This window comes from Cherax quadricarinatus, chromosome 34 (assembly GCF_038502225.1).
Source record: "Cherax quadricarinatus isolate ZL_2023a chromosome 34, ASM3850222v1, whole genome shotgun sequence".
NCBI lineage: Eukaryota > Metazoa > Arthropoda > Malacostraca > Decapoda > Parastacidae > Cherax > Cherax quadricarinatus.
The window spans coordinates 4,958,362-4,980,721 of NC_091325.1; the positions used below are offsets into that span (position 1 = coordinate 4,958,362).

At 40.0% G+C, this 22,360-nt stretch overlaps 1 long non-coding RNA gene across 1 annotated transcript in view; it reads right to left on the reverse strand.

Annotated features, from left to right (window-relative positions):
• Positions 1-22,360, reverse strand: part of LOC138853586 (uncharacterized) — a 276,639-nt gene that overhangs the window by 93,898 nt on the left and 160,381 nt on the right. The window contains exon 2 of the long non-coding RNA XR_011392757.1: positions 7,798-7,938. This is a non-coding gene — a long non-coding RNA (uncharacterized lncRNA). The remainder of the gene's footprint in view (positions 1-7,797; positions 7,939-22,360) is intronic.

Genomic DNA, 22,360 nt, shown 5'->3' on the forward strand with positions numbered 1-22,360 from the left:
CCATTATAAAGTCCCAGTTGTTGTCAGTTTACACCATTATAAAGTCCCAGTTGTTGTCAGTTTACACCATTATAAAGTCCCAGTTGTTGTCAGTTTACACCATTATAAAGTCCCAGTCGTTGTCAGTTTACACCATTATAAAGTCCCAGTTGTTGTCAGTTTACACCATTATAAAGTCCCAGTTGTTGTCAGTTTATACCATTATAAAGTCCCAGTTGTTGTCAGTTTACACCATTATAAAGTCCCAGTTGTTGTCAGTTTACACCATTATAAAGTCCCAGTTGTTGTCAGTTTATACCATTATAAAGTCCAAGTTGTTGTCAGTTTATACCATTATAAAGTCCCAGTTGTTGTCAGTTTACACCATTATAAAGTCCCAGTTGTTGTCAGTTTACACCATTATAAAGTCCCAGTTGTTGTCAGTTTACACCATTAAAAAGTCCCAGTTGTTGTCAGTTTACACCATTATAAAGTCCCAGTCGTTGTCAGTTTATACCATTATAAAGTCCCAGTTGTTGTCAGTTTACACCATTATAAAGTCCCAGTTGTTGTCAGTTTACACCATTATAAAGTCCCAGTTGTTGTCAGTTTACACCATTAAAAAGTCCCAGTTGTTGTCAGTTTACACCATTATAAAGTCCCAGTTGTTGTCAGTTTACACCATTATAAAGTCCCAGTTGTTGTCAGTTTACACCATTATAAAGTCCCAGTTGTTGTCAGTTTACACCATTATAAAGTCCCAGTTGTTGTCAGTTGAAGCCGAAACTTGGTCACAGATTCCTCTCATAAATGAATTGTTCCATTCTGAGTGAATTGTTCCATTCTGTGTGAATTGTTCCATTCTGAGTGAATTCCATTCTGAGTGAATTGTTTCATTCTGAGTGAATTGTTTCATTCTGAGTGAATTGTTTCATTCTGAGTGATTTGTTCCATTCGCGCTACTGTAACTTTTATTCCTAAATCCCGGTAGATTGGCATCATCTTGTCTCCCTGTGGCACCGCAGGGATCGCACCTGCGGTGCCATCTCAGACCAAACATTCTGACTGATAGCCTGGTGAGATGAGGCCTGATCAGTCAGGCTGTTGGTTATAAGCATTTTGGTGTTTAGTGGCTTTCTAATACTGTGGCTGGTAGTTTGTCTGGCCCGGTTGATTTAATGTCTGTCTTTTCCAGGCAATTTAACGTGAAAAGACAGCTACTTCTGCTAAAACTTTATTTCTGTGTACTCTCTTGAGGATGTAGAGTTTGATTTACTTATGTTAAAGAAACAGTGGAAAAACTCACACAGTAATATATGAAATAAAAAAGGGTACATGTGGGGTTAATAGGTTAGAGAGAGAGAGAGAGAGAGAGGGAGAGAGAGAGAGAACGAGAGAGAGAACGAGAGAGAGAGAGAGAACGAGAGAGAGAACCACCTCAGAGATCAGGTCACGTCGACCGGGGTAATGAAGGAATGCCGGCCTGGAATTGGTCCTCTCTCCAGAATGACTACAAAGAGCACAGCCTCCGGGCCCCCAGGACCGGTTGGTGAGGACCCCTAGATGGTGAAGACCACTGGATGGGCCACGGCGATGGTGAGGGGCCCCTGGGGGCAAATGATAGTGAGGGCTCGTGGGTGGTGAGCCCGGGGACGGAAGACTAGTGTCGTTGTTACAGTGTACCGTACGGTGACTGGTGTCGTTTTTACCACACCCTGACTGGTTTCGTGAATTACTGGTAACGTGAATGAGTGCAGTGGTGAATGAGTGAAATCGTGCAAGACTGGATTCGTGTAACTCGTGGTAGCGGAAGAAAGTTTAGGTGAACGAGTGAAATGAGTCGGTGCTTTTAAGGAAGTTTGTGAGGGCGTTCATTATCGTCACTTGGTGAGGTTTAAATCTCTCAAGCTACACGAGATCCATTATAGCTGCACACCACCAGTCAAAAATACTTTAATAACTATTATAGAGGGAAGGGGAGTGGTTGAAGTAAACTCTAAGCGTATATACGAGAGATATACACCACTTGATGTATACAAACCTTGACTGTCTAGTCGTTCAGATCTTCAAAACATGAAAGTTGAGACAAGAGTACTGTGGACCAGTCAGTACTGCCATCTATCAGCTGGTCTGTACACCACCAGGAATGCACAGTTGTAATTTGCTGCCAGGTGTTCATCGAATAATGTTTATTTCTCAGCTTAAATGCGCTAAGATTTCACTTTAGACTATATTTGGGATTAAAGTATTCTTGAATGTTAGAGTACAGGCGAAAATAGCAGGAATATGCAGCTTTAATGATCCACGTACAGTTGAAATGTATTAAACCTTGTAAACTCCCTTCACTGTGCGTACCTTGATGTCGACGAAGGGCTCCTGAAACGAGGAATTGGAGCTACTCTAGCTCTTCTTCAGATCGAGACTGACTACCTCTCGTTTCCCAAGCGATGATCCTGAGAGAGTTTAATACACTAACTTTACGTTGTTAAATCGACCTTCCCCTCACCCTTTCATCCATCTCTTCTCGTTTTCCTCGATCACTCCTTCGTACATATGTATATATGCAATAAGATCATAGTGATCAGGTGATATCACAATATGTAATGTAACCACAGTGAAAAAAAAACAATGAAATTACGAGCGCTTTTATGATTTCTCACGATGTGTGAAAGCGCTTGGAATTTCACTATTTTTTCAATGTGGTTATTATACCTGTGTATACTATACATGTATGTATGTGTGTGTGTGTGTGTGTGTGTGTGTGTGTGTGTGTGTGTGTGTGTGTGTGTGTGTGTGTGTGTGTGTGTGTGTGTGTGTGTGTGTGTATCGTCTGTCGTGCAAGTGGACAAATCTTCCAAGGAAATGTTCCTTATAAACACTGATAAATATATAGATATATCTCTGCGAATTAAGGTATATTGTGCTGTGATTTATGTTGCAGCAGACTGGTTTAGCAACCTGACCTGGCCTGCCCTGAGTAAATTAATGTAATAACATGCAGCCTGGCCCTGCCCAACTTATCTTGGGTCAGCCCAGATTTAGCTGGTTCTGCTTAACGTAAGTGAAGCGTTGTTTGTTTGCTGATCCTCCTGCTTGGTGTCGTGAGGATCCTGTTATAATGAATTTACACTTTCTCTATTATATATATATATATATATATATATATATATATATATATATATATATATATATATATATATATATATATATATATATATATATAATATGGTACAGAAGATTTAAGAGATACATTATTGATATAAAGGTGGCATATACGGTACATGTTGTTACGTGTGTATCACCGATTATAAGGCGAAAATCTCATCCAGCTCCTCAGAGCTGGGGCGTGTGCCCAAAATACAGCAGGCATTACCCCTTTGAACAGCCGCACTGAGCCGCTGGAACAGAAAACTAGCTGCCCTGGGATCCCTAGTTACCCTGATGAGTCTTTTTCCCAGCTCCTTAAGGAATTTAGATGCACTCTTTCCCCATGAGCCAAGGGTCTCTGAGCCTATGGGAACAAACATATAATGATGGGCAAGTTCTCCATATATATATATATATATATATATATATATATATATATATATATATATATATATATATATATATATATATATATATATATGGTCACACTACACATACATGTACAAGCATATATATACACACCCCTCTGGGTTTTCTTCTATTTTCTTTCTAATTCTTGTTCTTGTTTATTTCCTCTTATCTCCATGGGGAAGTGGAACAGAATTCTTCCTCTGTAAGCCATGCGTGTCGTAAGAGGCGACTAAAATGCCGGGAGCAAGGGGCTAGTAACCCCTTCTCCTGTATATATTACTAAATTTAAAAGGAGAAACTTCAGTTTTTTCTTTTGGGCCACCCCACCTCAGTGGGATACGGCTGGTACGTTGAAAGAAAGAATATATATATATATATATATATATATATATATATATATATATATATATATATATATATATATATATTTATGTCGTGCCGAATAGGTAAAATTGGTCAATTAGCAAGAACTCGTTTAAAATTAAATCCTTTTTAAAATTTTATTTTATACGTTTAAAGATACATTTTTTTCTTTTATGTTAATGTAAAAATTAATAATTTTGTACCAAAAAAAAATTTAGAAAACTTACCTAACCATATTATAACAAGTGCAATTTAATTTAGCCTAAACCAACTAAATATATTTTTAGACAAGTTGACAATAATTTAATAACAAATAAATACAATGAAATATGTTTTTTTTCGTTAGGTTCAGAATGATTTTTGCGAAGTTACTGCATACACAAGTTTTCGCTTTCCTTATTCGGCAAGAAGAAAGTTCTGTTAAAGCTAAAATCGTAAGTTTTACCTATTCGGCACGACATATATACATGTATATAATGTGTGCGCGTGAAGATAAGAACGATACCTATATAACAGTGTGGTATCTTCACTGACGAGACGTTTCGCCTGTTCAGCAAGCTTTTTTAGCCGAAATACAGAGAAGACGGCAGAAGTCATAGAGATACGAGGTGATCAGTCGCTCAACCTTGAACACCTTTGAAAAGGTCTAAAATGGTCATTCCTTCAACCTTGGAATGTGTTCAGGTTCCCTTCCTCGATAAAAGTGCAGCTGAGGTATTTTATTGGTTTGAAGGTATCTTCGTAAATTCCATTTCTCCTGTGTATGGGATAGATCATCATGAGAGAGAATTCCATAGTGACAGTAACTCCAGCTCTGCTGGAAGGAAATCTCTGAAGCTGCCGTAGCTGATGAGCTCTTAATGGAATACTTGACGATATTCTCAATGCCTTACTGAAGTCTCCCAGCTCAGGCTGACATTTTTTTTCATCACCTGATGTACGAAACCCATCCTAGCTTTTGTTTGCGCTCTGTAACTATCACAGAAAAAAAGAGGAACAACACATTTGCAGATGTATCCAATTCTGATAGGAAAACGTACCCTCCTGTCTCCCTTACCCCTCTACATTGTATCTAGTGCCTTTTTCATCACCTATAATGTAGTTTCTTCCTTTCTCACAACCTATATTGTACCTACTTCTTACCCCGTTCCCCCCGCTGTACCTACTGCCTCCCTGACCACCTACATAATACTTACTGTCTCCCTGACCTTGCATCTCCCTCACCCCTACATTGTACCTAGTGCCTCCCTAACCGTCTACTTTGCACCCTTCAGCCTCCCTAAACTGCGGTTAGGATATTACATCGACATAAAGGAAGAAAAATGACCAGGTCCCTGCATCCTGGAGCGGCCATCGGGTGTTATTGTCCAGCGCTGTACCTGAAAATTGCAGTTGATGCATGTCCCCATAGACCCTCCATCAGGCAGGACACTGACCCGAGGACCTGTATGCTTTGTCTGGCAGACGTTACAGAGGCATAACAAATGAAGTTGTGGTCACAGGGTAAGCAAATATGATATGTGTAGCGTGTAATGCTAACAGTATGAGGCAGTTTAACTGTGTAGCGTAGTTTAAGAATAAAAAATACGGTCTGCGTTTGAAAAGCAGAACCAGCAAGGGTGCTCGTCTTTAAAAAAAAAAAAAATCAGGAAATGCGTCTGGATTTAAGAAGCTAGAATGGTTTCGGAATTTTAAAGTAAGAACAGCGACAAATGCATATTATCTACCTACACTCTACTTTCCATCTACTTAAACACACGTTCCTAAAGCCTTTCTACCCACACAACAGGAACTGCGAAACTGTCTCAGACGAAGAAAAACATTGGAAGAAACAAATATCCGGTTTGTTTCCGCGGAACAGCTAGAGCCACTAAATCCAGGTCTTGTTTTGCTGGTCAAAACAAATTGGAGTGACACACCACATGGGAAAGGAAAGGAGAAAGGAACGAAAATGGGAGAGGAAAGGAAAAAGAGGGGTGAGAAAGGGAGAGAGACGACAGACAAGAAAAAGATGAGAGGTAGATTATTATAGAGGCTCAATCCTCTGTTCGCTAATCAAAAGACAGACACTATGCTTAACTATATTTCTCGACTCGGAAGAGGAGAAAAAGAAGAGACCTGAGGGAGAAAGGGAGGGGGTAGAAGAGAAGGATTAGAAAGTTAGCTGTAAGAGAGGGCTGGGGAGAGAGGTGAAGTGTTAAAGGGAGAAGAAACAAGCAGGAAAAAACCCAAATGACAGTAAGTGCAGACAAAAGAGAAAGGCGAGAGAAGGATAACAGGACGAGGAGGAACAATGAAAGTAAACAAGATGTATATTTAGGAAATAAATATGAAAATGAGAATAGAAAGAGATGAGATGAAGATGAAGGAAATAAAATGGAAGCAATGTGACGAAGAAAGAAAAGTTTTGATCAACAAAAATGAGAATAAAAATGACAAGCAATAAAAGGGGAAATAGAGGATAGTGTAACTATGATAGTAAAAAGAAGAGGAAATGGCATAAATCTGATAATCAGAGGGGGAAATAGGATAGGGTGAAGACGGAGATATGGCGATAGTGATAGTCAATGAGGGAGGATTATGATATATGAAGGGAGAGGGAGGGAAGATAAAGGAAGGGCAGAAAGGTGAGGGAGGGAGAGAGTAAGGGAGAGAGAGAGGGACACCAATGTACTCTCACGGACCTGAAAATGGCGGTCCATCTCACCTGCTGACGTGGTCATTACAGCCAGGTGAGACTTGTATCATTGTAAAATTATAGGTTATGATGTTTATCATTATAATTGACGATAAAAATGAATGATTAAAAATTATAATTGATGCTGCTGCTGCTGCTGTTGTTGCTGATTGTGATGATTTATGATTGATAATGATGATGAATTATTGATGATATTTATCATTGAGAATGTATTCTAAAAAAAAATTCTATGTTAGATAAAACTGATGGGGGATCTTAAAGCGATTGCTTGTATTTTTTTTCATTTTCTGCCTCAGTGATAACTGGAGAAAGTCTCCTCTGGCTGGCTTCAAAATTCCAACATTTGGGTAACCTACGTAGGAGAAGGTAGGTATGTGTGTAGGTACCATTTAGCCACTTTTAATCTCGAATGAGGGGGATCTTGATCCAAGGAACCGAACTTACCTTTCCCTTGCTGGGATCGTATTTAATTGCCTCCCATTCCACAGGCGCTATATGACCCTTATGGATTTAATGCTTTCCTTTGATTAACTAATAACAATTGCAAACAGCATCAGTCTTCCCTATCTGATGCATCTTTTGAAATGGAGAGTTTCATGGGTTTAGGCTGTGTAGGTACAAATTTTGTTGGATTCTGTTCAATAATTGGAAAATGCATCTTCTGATCAGCTTTAAATTCTGTTTTCCTCATGGAAACAACCTTTTGATGTTAGGTTGTGTAAATTATCATGTGTCAGTTTTGTCATTCAATAAATGTCCGGGGCCCAAGACTGTTCACTTGCCTCCCAGGATACATAAGGGGATTACCAATAGACCCCTGGGTGTCTTCAAGAAGACACTGGACAGGCACCTAAAGTCAGTACCTGACCAACCGGGTTGTGGTTCGTACGTCAGCTTGCGTGCGGCCAGCAGTAACAGCCCGATTGATCAGACCCTGATCCGCCATGAGACCTGGTCTCAGACCAGGCCGCGGGGGGCGTTGACCCCCAAAACCCTCTCCAGGTAAACTCCAGGTAAACACCAGCTTCTGTGAACTGAAAAATGTCTGGTCTGATAAGAAATAAATCCCTGTGTCTTGCTTTATTTTATCCTAAGTTAATGTTTATGTGCCTAGAACCTCTGTGTGACCCCAAGACCATTGTTATATATTCCTGTATTAGGTACATTAAGCTTACATAAAGCTAACTTTGTGTACTTACTTTCTCAAAACCTGGTCAAGTCTTGCTCAGAGAAAAGTTTGGATTTGTTTGGACCTGTGTACGTCTCACCAAGAATACACCTGGAAAGTGCTCCGGGGGTCAACGCCCCCGCGGTCCGATCCACGACCAGATCTCGCTTTTCTGGAAGAAAATGAAAAAAATTGAAATACTGCTTTTCTTTTGATAATTTCTGAGTGCCGTATCTGATTAGCATCAACCCTAACATGCTGATAACGTGTTATTGTAACTTCTGAGAGGCTTCAGGCTTAATGTGCTTGTGTATTTCAGGAGACTGGTCTCTTTGAAAGATCTGAATTATATTTAGTTTCTGCGTGCTCTAAGTTACCATTCCCAGTGAAGAAATTTGAATATTAGTGTATGATGACCTGTGAATGCCTCTTCCGATTCCCTTCAAATCTTTAGCACTAATAGCTATCTTCATTATCAACCTCTGCTGCACTCTGCACTATTCCAATCGCCTGCATTGAGACATAGGGGACTGGGGCCATGAAATACGGGGATACTTTCCTCGGATCGCGTACTGACCGAAATACATCTATTTGACATATTGTAGTAGTTGTTGTAGATTATAATTATACATTTTCTAAAATTCATTCTAATATTATTCATGTAAAAAACTGGAAAAAAAACTTAAAAATTATCCAATGATAACTAATGAAAAATGATCCATAATAAAAAATTAACTTGCTCTATTTCTGAAAAATTTATTTACCGCCATTACTTACTTTTTGGAACAAAATCTTGATATACATACTAATTGTCTATTATTTTTCGAGCATTATAAACTATTAAAGTCATAATCATCATCAGCTATTACTGAGTAAATTAATAGCTATTACTATCATTATAAATATCAAAGCTGTTACTATCATTATCTGAACTATTGAAATACCTATAATCATTACCATAACAGTTATTTTAAGCATCATAACTATCACATCAGTTATCAATATGATCATAGCTACTGCTGTCATTATAATTATCATAGCTACTGCTGTCATTATAATTATCATAGCTACTGCTGTCATTATAATTATCATAGCTACTGCTGTCATTATAATTATCATAGCTACTGCTGTCATTATAATTATCATAGCTACTGCTGTCATTATAATTATCATAGCTACTGCTGTCATTATAATTATCATAGCTACTGCTGTCATTATAATCATCATAGCTACTGCTGTCATTATAATCATCATAGCTACTGCTGTCATTATAATAAATATGACAGCTATCACTATTACATAAATTTTCATAACCAATATAAATAATTATTATTATAATCATAACTAAGCGCTAAACTCACAAGGATCATGCAGCGCTGAGTCTGATTACAAAACATTATCCGAACCATTAGTATCCTTATAACATTGCAACCAATAAATAAATAACAGAAAAATATTAAAATATATGATGAAGGTCATTGTCACCATCTGTTTTTTTCACCACACATTTTCAGAAATTTTCTTGAATTGTTAACAACTTGACAGTTAAGGATAGTGATAGCGTTAAAATTCAACTGAAGATTATTTATTTGATCATGCCTTCGAACCTATAATATTAATTATTCGTGATTATTATTGATGTAACTTTAATACTGTACAAAATGTAAACAAATGTGTGTATATATATATATATATATATATATATATATATATATATATATATATATATATATATATATATATATATATATATATATTGTGCCTAATAGGTAAAACTGGTCAATTAGTAAGAACTCATTTACAATTAAGTCCTTTCTAAAATTTTCTCTTGTACATTTAAAGGTATGTCTTTTTCATTTATGTTAATATAAAAATTAATGATTGTGTACCAAAAGAACCTTAGAAAACTTACCTAACCCTATTATAACAAGCGCAATTTAATTTAGCCTAATCCAACTAAATATGTTTACAATAATTTAATAATAAACAAACAACGACATTTTTCGATAGGTTCAGAATGATTTTTGCGAAATTATTGCATGTCGTGCCTAATAAGCCGAATCGTTCAGTTTGGTCTATTTGGCAAGGATTCACTATGCCGAATAAGCCGAATGAAAATTTGTTTTTGCCATAAATCAGCAGAAATCAATCTGACCATAACGAAAAAAATATATATTTCAAAACATAAAAATATATATCACTATTAAATATATTTAAGTTGACCAATGATATACGTATATAGGAGAATCTTGCTAAAAAAAAAATCGTGTTAATTTTAGGGAGCTTAGATGAGGTTCCTAAGTTAGTTTTATTTCCTCCCCCCCCAAAAAAAAAGTTTACCATTGTTAATGAAAATATAGATATCAATCTGAAAAAAAATGAAAGGGAGTTCGGCCTATTCGGTAAGGTTAGCTTATTTAGTACGACACACACACACACACAATTATATATATATATATATATATATATATATATATATATATATATATATATATATATATATATATATATATATATATATATATTTGGTTTAAAATACGTTAAATGTTGATAATGTTGTGACTGTTTTAGACAGGCAAAATAGAAACAAAAACGGTTTATAAAACCAATTAAAATATAACCTGAACAAAGGTCACTATGATGAAGGAACAGGAAGATGGCTGCTCCTGCTTTATCTCTTTCCCTATTTGTATGTTCCACAATAAAAATTTAACGAGAGTAATGGTATGTAAGGCTTCCAAATGAGCTGTGGTTACAGCTCTTACCTTGTATATAAAGTTAAGAACATTTAATCTAGCCTTTGCGTAAAAATATGCCCTAGATCCTTCCCCTACTCCAGACACCAGCACAATGATGGTCAGTTTATTGATAGATCGCTGGACACGGGGGTTAACTGATCTCATTGGTCCTTTTGGTAAGGGAAGGACACGTTTCTGGTTGGTTTGCTGCGGCGAAGGGGAGGCGAAGCGAGCCCAGCCATTGGCTGGCCGCTGGTGTCCAGCTGACCAGTCAGAGCGCTGGGTGGATGGTCAACCAGCAGCTGATGGTCAGCCAGCAATGGAAGTTGTTCAATAGATTTGATGGCTATTAAAATTAAGAATAACATTACCATTGTATATGTCTTTGATTTATTATTAATAATAATGTCATTGTTAATCGATAGTATAAAAAATAAAAGTAATTAAAACTAATTAAAATAATTTTATTATTACTTTGTGTTACTTTCGCGGTACTGACAACATAACTCTGCGTAACTAATCAAACTTAACCAAATCTAACTTAGCAGTTAACGAAGCCAATCAAACCAATGTTAAGCTAATCTAACTAAGCTTAAGGAAATCGAATCTAGGCTAACCAGATCTAAACTCTGAACCCTAACCTAAACAACTGTGCTTGCTATAAGCTAAGCAGCTGGAGATAATATAATCTAAACAACTAATAATACTGTTAGTGAATCTAATAATAATAATAATAATAATAATGATTATTTCTATTAGCATTTTCCTAGCTATTATTGCTGTTATTCTAACAAAACAATCATTATTATCGTAAGACCTGTCATTTTTCCAATATCGTCGCTGTTATCATATAATTCCAATATTATAACAGTTATCACAGCTTCTATAATTCTCTCTCCTCTTCTTCTTCATTTTAGTATATTTATTAACGAGCCTCTGCAAATTATAGCGAGCATAAACACGACAATAACAAGGACAAAGCACGACAAACACAACAGGAACAATAGCAGGGACTAGACTGGTAGCCTCGAAGCTTTCTTATTACCAATTATAGTCGTAATGATACGTCTCTAAGGTGAGACGAATTCTGTGGCATCTGGCTACACTGCAGCAGCATCCCAGTGTTGAGGCAACTGGCTGCACTGCAGCAGCATCCCTGTGTTGAGGTATCTGGCTGCACTGCAGCAGCATCCCTGTGTTGAGGTATCTGGCTACACTACAGCAGCATCCCTGTATTAATGCATCTGGCTATACGGCTGCAGAGTAAATTTGGTCTAAAAGTAATCCTACCTCGGTCTATAAGTAATACCCCTCGATCTGTTGCTAATACTCCTAAGTAATCATGGCACCCATCGGTTATCATGGCAACCCTTAGTTACCATGGCAAATAATGGCCAACATAGTATTCCTTCAGCCACCATGGTAACCCACTGTTACCATGGCAACTCTTGGTTACAATGGCAACCCCTCGGTCACCATGACAACCCTCGGTTACCATGGCAACCGAGGGTTGCCATGGTAACCCTCGGTTGCCATGGCAATTGGTCACCATGGTAACTCTTGCCTCTACCTGCGTCGCCATAATGATGTTGAGATTAATAATAATGCATTGAGTTCCCCTCTCTCCTCCCACCTGTCACATCTCATTCTTCCCCTCTCCATATCCAGCCTCCAATTATCCGATTTTCATATCTCCTTTCCCTCCTCTCTTAATCCTTCTCCATTCTCCCTTTTTCCTTTCACCGCTTTTGTCTTATCTCCCTTTCCCATTTTCTCCTCTCCCTAACTCCTTTTATCACCCCTTCCCTTTTCTTTATCTTCTTTTAACCTTAATTTTTGCAGTCTCCGCTCCCCCTTCCCTTCCTACCTCTTTCTTCCCTTCCTCTCTATGTCCTCGTCTCCATTTCCTTTCCTCTCACCTCTCCCGTCCCCTTGGCCCTTCCCCTCCCAGTAACAATATGGAAAACGCCAATTACCTGCAGATTTCCCTATGGTTCAATGGCTTCCCAGAGTGCCAAACTGCACGCTCCTGCTGGCACTGCTGTTGGCACTGCTGCTGCGTAAAGACAGCAATGCTGCACCGAGTGTGTTGGCTGCTGTTCTAGTTGTATGTTGTTGTTGGCAGGTTAGTTTGCTGAGGTAGCTGGCTGACTTTGAGATTGGGTGACTGAATAGCGAGAAGGTTGGCTGGATGACTAGTTGGCAATTATTATTAATTATTATTGTCAGTGGAGTGTGTTAAATCCATATTGACTGGAAGGCAGAATATAGATGCGTTATAGTATCACTAAACATGCATTGTTATTTTATTTTGAAATATTCACTATTAAACCAGACTTTAAAAAGGAAACTTAAGACTGGATTTCTGGGTATTGTTATTCCTCCATCCTCAAGTTTCCCTATCCCCTCCTTAGTTCTACCTTCCCTTCTTATTCTCCCCTGCATCCCTATCCTCTAAGGCCCCTTCTCTTCCCCTCTAAGTCGTCCCCTCGTCGAGTTTTTCTCAAGGGGCAGCGGGGATGTATCATGGGCCGTATGCCGGGCTCGCCTTTTTATTTACAGCTAGAGTAATATATTTTTGACCGGGGAGAGCGTCGGCGATTCTCGGGCGTGCGGGGAATGTTGAGCCTTGGTTATCTTGCTCCACCACGCGCCTTCCCGTTGCTGCTGCTGCCGCCAAGGGCACATACTCCCTCCTCCAGGAGAGGCTGCTGTTGTTGTCTCCTGGGAAAGCAGGGATGCTGACTCTTGAAGGAGATACTGTCGGGGGAAGACGTTCCCACTGCCTTCTGGGGGAAAGAGGATGCTTACCCCTGGACATGATGTTGTTGCCAGGGACAGATGCTGCATCCTGGAGGGGAGGGGAGGGAGAGTGCCAGTAGATTATGATGCGGTTAAATCCTGGTGAAGGAGGGATGCTGATTCCTAAAGGAAGATATACTGTCAGGGAAATATACTGTTTCCTTCTGGAGCGACGACGGGGTGGAGGCAGAAGGAAAAGCTACTGCAGAAGGGGTAAAATTGGAAAGATGGTTGTACCACCTGCTAGAGAGATGAATCTCAAGTTAGAATAACCTAACCTAATATAACTTAGCCTGACCTGACCTGCACTATCCTAAGGTAACCTCACCTAACACAACCTAACCTAGCATAACTTAACCTAAATTGCAGTAGAGGTGAACTTCAAGAGTCTAGCCTAACCTGCCCTAGCCCAACCTAACCTTACGGAAATTGACCTGACCTAACCTAACCTCAGCAATAAAGAATTAACTTGACCTACCCTAGCCTAATCTAACCTAATCTCATCTGCTGGAGACACGAATCTTAAAAATCTTTACCTGTGAGACGAAACAAACACGTGAACACGGAGGAGAAGCACTAGTCACTACTCCACATATCCAACACCACAACCAGCAGATATGAAGGATAGCAAACTGAACTCCTGAAGATCAGTGGTAAAGGCGAGACTTGAGCAGTGCGCGAGTGTGCGTCAGAGACTCGAGCCACGCGGAAATGTGAGAGAGGAAAGATAAGAGCTGTCAAAAGTGTTACAAGAGAGAAAATGGCGGAAAGTGACTGGAAAATACTCCTGAGAGCCTGAGGCCAACCAACTGAGAGAGAGAGAGAGAGAGAGAGAGAGAGAGAGAGAGAGAGAGAGAGAGAGAGAGAGAGAGAGAGAGAGAGAGAGAGAGAGAAATTATTCCAGTATTTACCTTTGTTACTCTTATTTTCAACCTTAATTATTTTTGTCAACAGTGGCAGAAGTATTAGTAATGATAGTAGCAGTAACAATAATAGAAGTAGCACTAACAATTTCGATAACAGTAACAGTAGCAACAATAGCAGTAGAACTAGTAACAGTAGTAGTAGTAGAGGTTCTGGGAGTCGTAATAGTAGTCGAGGTTCTGGCAGTCGTAATAGTAGTAGTAGTAGTAGAGGCTTATAGATATAAAAAATATATGGCCACTCTGGGACCATAGAACTAAATGGGAGGTGTGGGAGTTCATGATATATCGAGAGATGGAGGGGTGGAGTGGAGGGATGGAGGGGTGGAGTGGAGGGATGGAGGAGGAGTGGAGGGATGGAGGGGAGTGAAGGAGTAGAACGGAAGCGGTGGTTGTGAGGGAGGGGGTTGATAGTGTAAAAAAAATTAAAAGAATGGTGTAAGACGTATTGGGGTGGATAGAGAAACCGGTTTCAGTAGCATAATATAATAGAGGCTGAAAAGAATGGGTGAGAGAAACGGAAGATAAAGAGAGCGAGAGGTGGGAGGGGTTGCAGTGAGGGGTAGATAAAAAGAGGGGGACAAGAAGGGTAAGAATGAGCAAGGGGAGAAAATAAATGAGACCTAGACCAGACAGTGGGTAAGGGGGGGAGATAGGAATGAATTGTGTGAAAATATTATCACAGGTTGGTGAAAAGAGGGTTGGTAAGAGGGGAGAGAGTGGAGGAGAGGGTGAGAGGGGAAAAGCACAGTGAGGGGAAGAGAAGGCATAAGAATGCACTGATAAAACGATAAATTGCCTTGAAAGATGGTGCGAGCTCTATATTAGTGCCAATACTGAAAGTCAAATGTATGTTTACACACGTAAACAAATATTTATATTTTTATTTACACATCGGCCGTTTCCCACCAAGGAAAGATGATCTGAGAGACAAGAAGCACTTTCATCACTCATTGCATCACTGTCTTGTCAGAAGAAGACTGACAATATAATTAAAAAACAGCAAGACATCTCCACCACTCCTTCAGAGCGCAGGAACTGTAGCTGCTCACCTCTAGGACTCGAGTCCAACTAACCGGTTTCCCTGAATCCATATATAAATGCTGTTGGAGTGTGAGCAAAGTAGCAAGTCAAGTCATAAATACCATATATCTCGAGGACGAGTTTAACACTTCCCCGATGTAATAATAATAATAATAATTTTTTATTTTGCTCGACGAATGCTAGTGTTAAGATTCTTTTGTGTGTGTGTGTGTGTGTGTGTGTGTGTGTGTGTGTGTGTGTGTGTGTGTGTGTGTGTGTGTGTGTGTGTGTGTGTGTGTGTGTGTGTGTGTACGTGTGTTTGTTTTCCAAATATTCAACTTTATGCATATTGCGACGCTTCTGGTTGAATTAACTGGAATAATTAAGCGTCACTTTATGAAGGAAGTACACATGTTGCTGGAGAAGCTTTTTAATGGGACAAAGTTCCTGGATCGAGGTTAGAGGAATGAAAAAACCATACCACGGGCGGGATTTGAACCCGCGGTCAGAGAGTCTCAAAACTCCAGACCGTCGCGTTAGCCACTATTCCAGCTAGCCACAGTAAGATTCGTCCAACAGTGGTGCCTATGCTAACCTTCCTATGGTGTAGAAATATACCTAGTTGGACGAATCTTATTGCGGCTAGCTGGTCCAGTGGCTAACGCGACGGTCTGGAGTTTTGAGACTCTCTGACCGCGGGTTCAAATCCCGCCCGTGGTATTGTTTGTTTGCAATCGTGTCATTACGATTTCGTGAGTCAAGTTAGAGGTATGACACAGCTCTACACACAGCCGAACCTCCTCGCTAATATATTTCATCACCTTGCTGGGCTCAGGTATAATATTCGTGTTTTTTTTATGAAAATGGTTTAGAAAACCGACAAGATGGATGGACTGAGCACATCGACTCCAGGCTGAGGGAATGAGTACCTCAAATTCCCCATCTTACACCGTTCTTCCCTGTAATGAACTGAAGAAGTTACTGGCTGGCGAAACGATTCCATAATAATGATCCACAAATGTTGCACGTGTGTCTCATTCTTCAAATAGTTATGTTTTCACTTAAGCTTTCATTGTCAGATGCTACCGAGATATTCCTCCTCCAACTCTTCTTTCTCCCCTTCCTCCTTTTCCCTTCCTCCTTTTCCCCTTCCTCCTTTTCCCCTTCCTCCTTTCCCCTTCCTCCTTTCCCCTTTCCTCCTTTTCCCCTTCCTCCTTTCCCCCTTCCTTCTGTTCCCCTTCCTTCTGTTCCCCTTCGTATTTCTCCTCTTCCTATTCCTCCTCCTCCTGGCTTGCAATCGAGTTACTTGTGTTTAAAAAAATGCATCGATTCGCTTTATTTTTTTTAAACCAGTTTCTTGTGGATCATATGGGTCTAGTCTTCATTATTTTATAAACCACTTAGTTTTGAAGAAAATAGACTATTTTAAGTGGGATACAAGAATTTTTTGTAAACTAGTTTGAAAACTAAATTAGCCTATTTTCAAAACTTCTAATTAATAACCATCTGGATAACGCAATTTTAAGCACGATTTAAAAATGGCGGCCATCCACCATTACTGTAAAAAAAATAATTTCCTGTGAGTAATAAACCACTGTTAAAAAATGAAAACGATGATAAACCCATCGAGGTCCTTGCAAGATGCAAACTGGTTTTTAGAAATCTTCATCGCCTTCAGGAGGCCACGGGATCAGAGAATGGGTGAAAAACTAAGCCAGGGCCATGAATATAGGGCGGAATGCTGGTGTGAAGCTGTAAGGCGAGGCCAGAATGATAGGAGTGTGAAAAATGCTAAGTTGCTGAATTAATGGTGGGAGGGAGAAAATGATGTGGTGGTGTAGAATGTAGTGGGGGGCTGGGAGGGGTAGGGTTGGTGAGGGTGGGGGAAAGATCGTGGTTAGATTCCCGGTTGGTTGGGGAGGTATTGGTGGTGTTTTATATGTTTTTGGTGTGTGTGTGTGTACTCACCTATTTGTGGTTGCAGGGGTCGAGTCCTAGCTCCTGTGTGTGTGTGTGTGTGTGTGTGTGTGTGTGTGTGTGTGTGTGTGTGTGTGTGTGTGTGTGTGTGTGTGTGTGTGTGTGTGTGTGTGTGTGTGTGTGTTTTATATATGTTAAAACACCTTGGATCTTTGCCCTGGCTGCCAGGTATCAGACCAAGCCGCCTAAATTTTGAAAAAAGAAAAAAAAAAGAAAGACGCAAATCAGAAGTATAAACAAACATACAAGAACATAGAAATAAGTGAATAGTGAATGACAGAAGAAACACCTAAGATTTACCTGCCATCTTACAAAAGCTGTACATAAAAAAGACGTAGACAAGATCAACAATCCCGGCAGTACTCGCATGGGAGGACAGTAGTTCTCCCAGTATGGTTACTTTCTGTGTGTTGTACATATTAAGTGAAAAAGAAATTCGACAGAATGCGGTCCATGGAAGAAGAAAATGTGATCAAATTTATGTATATTCTCACTTGAATAAGTTCCAGTACATACCGAAGGAGTAGGAGCAGGAAGAGGGACGGAATAAGGAGGATATGGAAGAGGAAGAAGATATGGAAGAGGAAGAAGATAGGTAGAAGGAAGATGGGAAGGAGGAGGAAGAAGATGGGGAGGAGGAGGAGGAGGAAGATAGGGATGAGGAGGAAGATAGGGATGAGGAAGAAGATAGGGATGAGGAAGAAGATAGGGATGAGGAAGAAGATAGGGATGAGGAAGAAGATAGGGATGAGGAAGAAGATAGGGATGAGGAAGAAGATAGGGATGAGGAAGAAGATGGGGAGGAAGAAGAGGAGAACGAATATAAATAGTAGGAAGAGTAGTAAGAGGAGAGAGAGAGGATCAAATTTCCGTACACGAGTGCCGAAGGCGAAGGAAGGGGAGGTGGTGTAAGGGAAGAGGGGCAATCTAAGGGGAGCAGAGGGAGGGAGAGGAAAGAGGTTAAGTAGAGGCGGTGATCTGTCCCCTTCTCCCTTTCGCCTTTATCTTTTCCTTCCTCCTCCTCCTGCCTTCCTTGCAGCATCTTTCTCATCCACAACACTTCTCTCCCTTTCCCCGCTCGTTGTTACTCCCCCTTTCCCCTCACATCCCCTATATATCCTCCCTTATTTCCCCTACCCTGTCCTGCTTTTACCTCTCCTTTAAAAAGCTGTAGCCCCAAGAGATGGAGGGAGAGAAGAGCTGGGAGGAAAGGAAAGGAAAGGAAGGGTAGATAGAAACAATTTGATTTAGTTAGCAAAATTGGATACATTAGCTGTGTGCTGCTTCCCTATTCCATATGATAGTTCCACGGTGGGAATAAAAGGTAACTACATTACCCTTGTCATTGTCCTTCATAAGGAAGAGTTACATAGAAAGTGCTAAAGTCAGTCAGAGCTTTGAGACTTCAGTAAGGCAAAGAGGATATCGTAATATGTTCCTTGGAACGTTCATCAGTTACTAAAGCTTTAAAGGTATCGTTCCAGTAGATCTGGAGTCACTGTTGCTTTTAAGGAAGGTGAGAGGGGAGTCTTGGTAGGGGAGAACATAAAAGAAACAGTGCAGTAGGCCTACGGGCTCATGGCAAGCAGGTCATGCCAACCACATTTAGAAATCTATTTTTAAAGCTCACTAACAATATTCATTTCTTGACGCGATTTAGCAGTTTGCACATCTCGTCTATATCTAGTGATCTCCCGCCTATAAATTTTATCGTCAAACCAGCACTTATTATTTATATCTTTTCTAAATCTATATTTTTTCCAACTTGAATTCGTCGCTCAGAAATCGACCTCTTTTAGGTATTTTCAGGATTTTAATTATATTTCTTATATTTCAATTTTATTTTACATGCCTCATTAAATCGTCTGAATTTTATGTTTTTCTAAAGATTCTGATACAGAATAATGAGGAAGAGGTAAATGAGGACGAAGAAGAAGAAATAAGAAACATTAGGTGGGAGAAAGAGAAGGAAGATAAGAGAAAGAAGAAAAATAAACACAAATGCAGTATATTGAGATCATTTATTGCCTACGTTTCGCCCACACAGTGACTTGTGACTTGGTAAAGTCCAGTGTGTGGGCGAAACGTAGTTAATAAAGGATCTCATTATATTGCATTTTTGTTTATTTTTCCATCGTGTCGGTATTTTATACCTTTTATCTCCAAGAAGAACAAGGAGAAGAGGGAGGAAGAGGAGCAAGAGGGAAGGTGAGGAGGGAAGAGGGAAGATGAGGAATAGGAGGAGGAGGAGGAATAGGAGGAGGAGGAATAGGAGGAGGAGGAGGAGGACAAAAAGGAAAAACGCTGACCTAATAAATATCAGACACAAGTTAAGAACACTGAAATAATTCTCCCTCTTGACTGCAGGTGCTACAAAGTTCGTCAGACTTTCCCATTTCAGATATTCCCTCTTACAATATCGTCCAAGAAGACAATGTATTGTCTCCATTCCCAGCTATTAAGTTTATCTATAAAGTGTGGGTCTAGTTGCAGGTCCACCGGCTCCATTCAGATAATAATCGTCCCCCTTCACCAGTAAATGGAGACATCTTACCCATTAACTCTACAACATTACCGGAACCGTCTCGCTAAAAAGCCTTTCGAAAAAACTTTTGCGCCCTTCCTTCACTTGGGTCATTTTTCTTGGGCTCCATTTGGACCCATCTCTCCTACCCCCTTAAACCCTCCTCCCTATTATATCCCCTCCCCCTCTCCGTCTTCTCCCCTACCCCTCTCCCTCCCCCAACATTCTTCCACCTCTTCCTCTCCTGTGCCCCAAATGTTCGGTCTTGATTTCTTTTCTCCTGCCCCTATCTCCCTCCTCTCCCCCGCACCCTAAACGAATCCGGTTTTTTTAATGGATTTCCTCAATCTCACTGCTCTGAAAGGAGGGTATGGGCAAAAGTTAAGGAGGGAAGGGATGGTGTAGGCGGGAAGATATTTTAGGGAAGATGCGGGGTAAGTTCCTCCCTGGCTTTCCCTATCACTTGTATTTACCTTCAGGAACTAACCAAGGCAAGACCTACTCTGTATTCACCCCGACCAACCTTCCTTTCGGCCCGTCAAGGGCTCCGGCAAAATCCCATTTCTCCTCTTACTTTTTCCCGCTGAAAGCATTCCGTCTACCTATAACTTTGGGAAACTAGGTTTAGCGAGTCCTCTCCGGAGCCAGGCGAATGCCAGACATCTAGCTCACCTGGAAATGTTTGATTGAATTTATAGTCTCGTTTGATACCTTTGCTATCTTCTTTCTCTCCTCTACAACTTACGTCGACCGCAAGTATCATTGGTATTATTTCTTATTATTGGTATTATTTTTTATTATTGGTATTATATCTTATTATTGGTATTATATCTTATTATTGGTATTATTATTTCTTTTTTTTAATCTCCTTCCTCCTCCTTTTCTTGCCTTCTCTCTCTTCCATGCACGGGAGATAAACAGAGACGAGTTTATTAGAAAACAAACGTCAAGGTGACCGAATAGCGCTACCAATATATCTTTGACTCTGGCGGTTATACTGAGGCAGCGTCCATTCTCTTTGCTTCCCGAAGACCTTTTGAGCTTCCTCACTCAAGATAACACATTGAAGAACTTTTTTTTTGAGTCGAAGGAAGAGAACGGTTGGTGATAGTTTTCACTATGCTTTCCATATTAATGTTACATATACATTTTAATATACAATAATTGATTACAAGAGAGCAATATTAAAATATATAACTGTGTGAGGCTATAGACGGTGGATTCTCTTTCTGAGGACAGAACCTGTGACCTCACAGACACGAGGCGATAGTGTGACCATCCTACCATGGTATCCTTGGTATTAGTGTTGGAGTGCGGCTGTCAGCTGACAAATTCTGGTGAAATGACGACACGTATAACAAAATGGGGATCTGTCATTAAGTTGTTTAATCCATAAGCCCTTGGTAGGCGAAATGTTGTAATAATATCTGCTCTGTCTTTTTTTCCACCCTTCGGCACATTAGACTGTTGGTTTTTACACTGCTGTGATGCTGGCAATGTCTCAACGTTCTTTTGTTACTGAAGTGAAGATTTCACCATAATGTGATAGTAATCTATATTTGTAAATTCTCGATTGTACACACACAGTTTCAGAAACCTCTGTGTAAGGGGTCTAAGTGAGTACAAATAAGAAGCTCTCCTGTCGTGTGCTCAGCGGACGGAGGATCAAGCCTCCACCCAGTCTTGCGCTGAATTATCCACGTGGGTTTGGCCCTTGGCGTGAATTATTTATGTAAAAGTGTGTTGAGCGGCAGTTTGAGCAACGTAGAGTTCTTTTAAACACACTGGGTAACTTGGTAGTCGTGGACCTGGAAACTAATGGTTGTCGGCTTCGTCACCAAGTACTCCCTACACATTTTTTTTTCTTTCCTTATCTGAGGTCAACATCTAATCTCTTCTCGCACCTGCGATTTTTATACAGTTTTCGTTTCTCTCTCCCTCCTCCATGCTCTAAGAGGTCGTCGGTTTTGGAGTCTCCGTTTATCCATCGTCTCCTGGTTTTCCATCCGATTCATCTGCTCTCCGCTACCGGATGCTGAAGCGATAATGGATGACAAATCTAGTTTACTCTTCCAGACATGTTCAGTTCCCTTCCAGTATTTTTATGCTGCGCCTTGGAGGGCAATTTATCCTCATTTAGCCATGTTAATTTTTTGACGTGGTACAAATCCTTAATTTCTATAACCATTCATTTTATACAAATCATACTTTTATTTTATGCCAGTTTACGTTATTATATGTAAGATTATGTGTGAATAAGTTAGATTGTTTTCATTTAAGGTGCATAAACGGATATTTAATAAAAATGGCCAAGAAACATCTGATAACGAGGCGGCCAAGATGGAAAAAATATCACGTTTATCAGACGTAGTGGAAGAGTAGGACGTCGAAGTAGAGGAGGTTGCTCGGAATATATAGATTCATTCTTCCCTTTCATGGAATTTCTGCTGCAGCGCCACAGACTTGCCCACCTCAAGACGTATTTCTCCTCACCACATTCTCTGCTGGGAAAAAAAAACACGGTGCATCTCTCTAAGTATAGCCTGATGAAAGCTCTACTTAGAGCAAGCGATACGTCGCCCATGATTAGTTCTGCACTTAATCTCT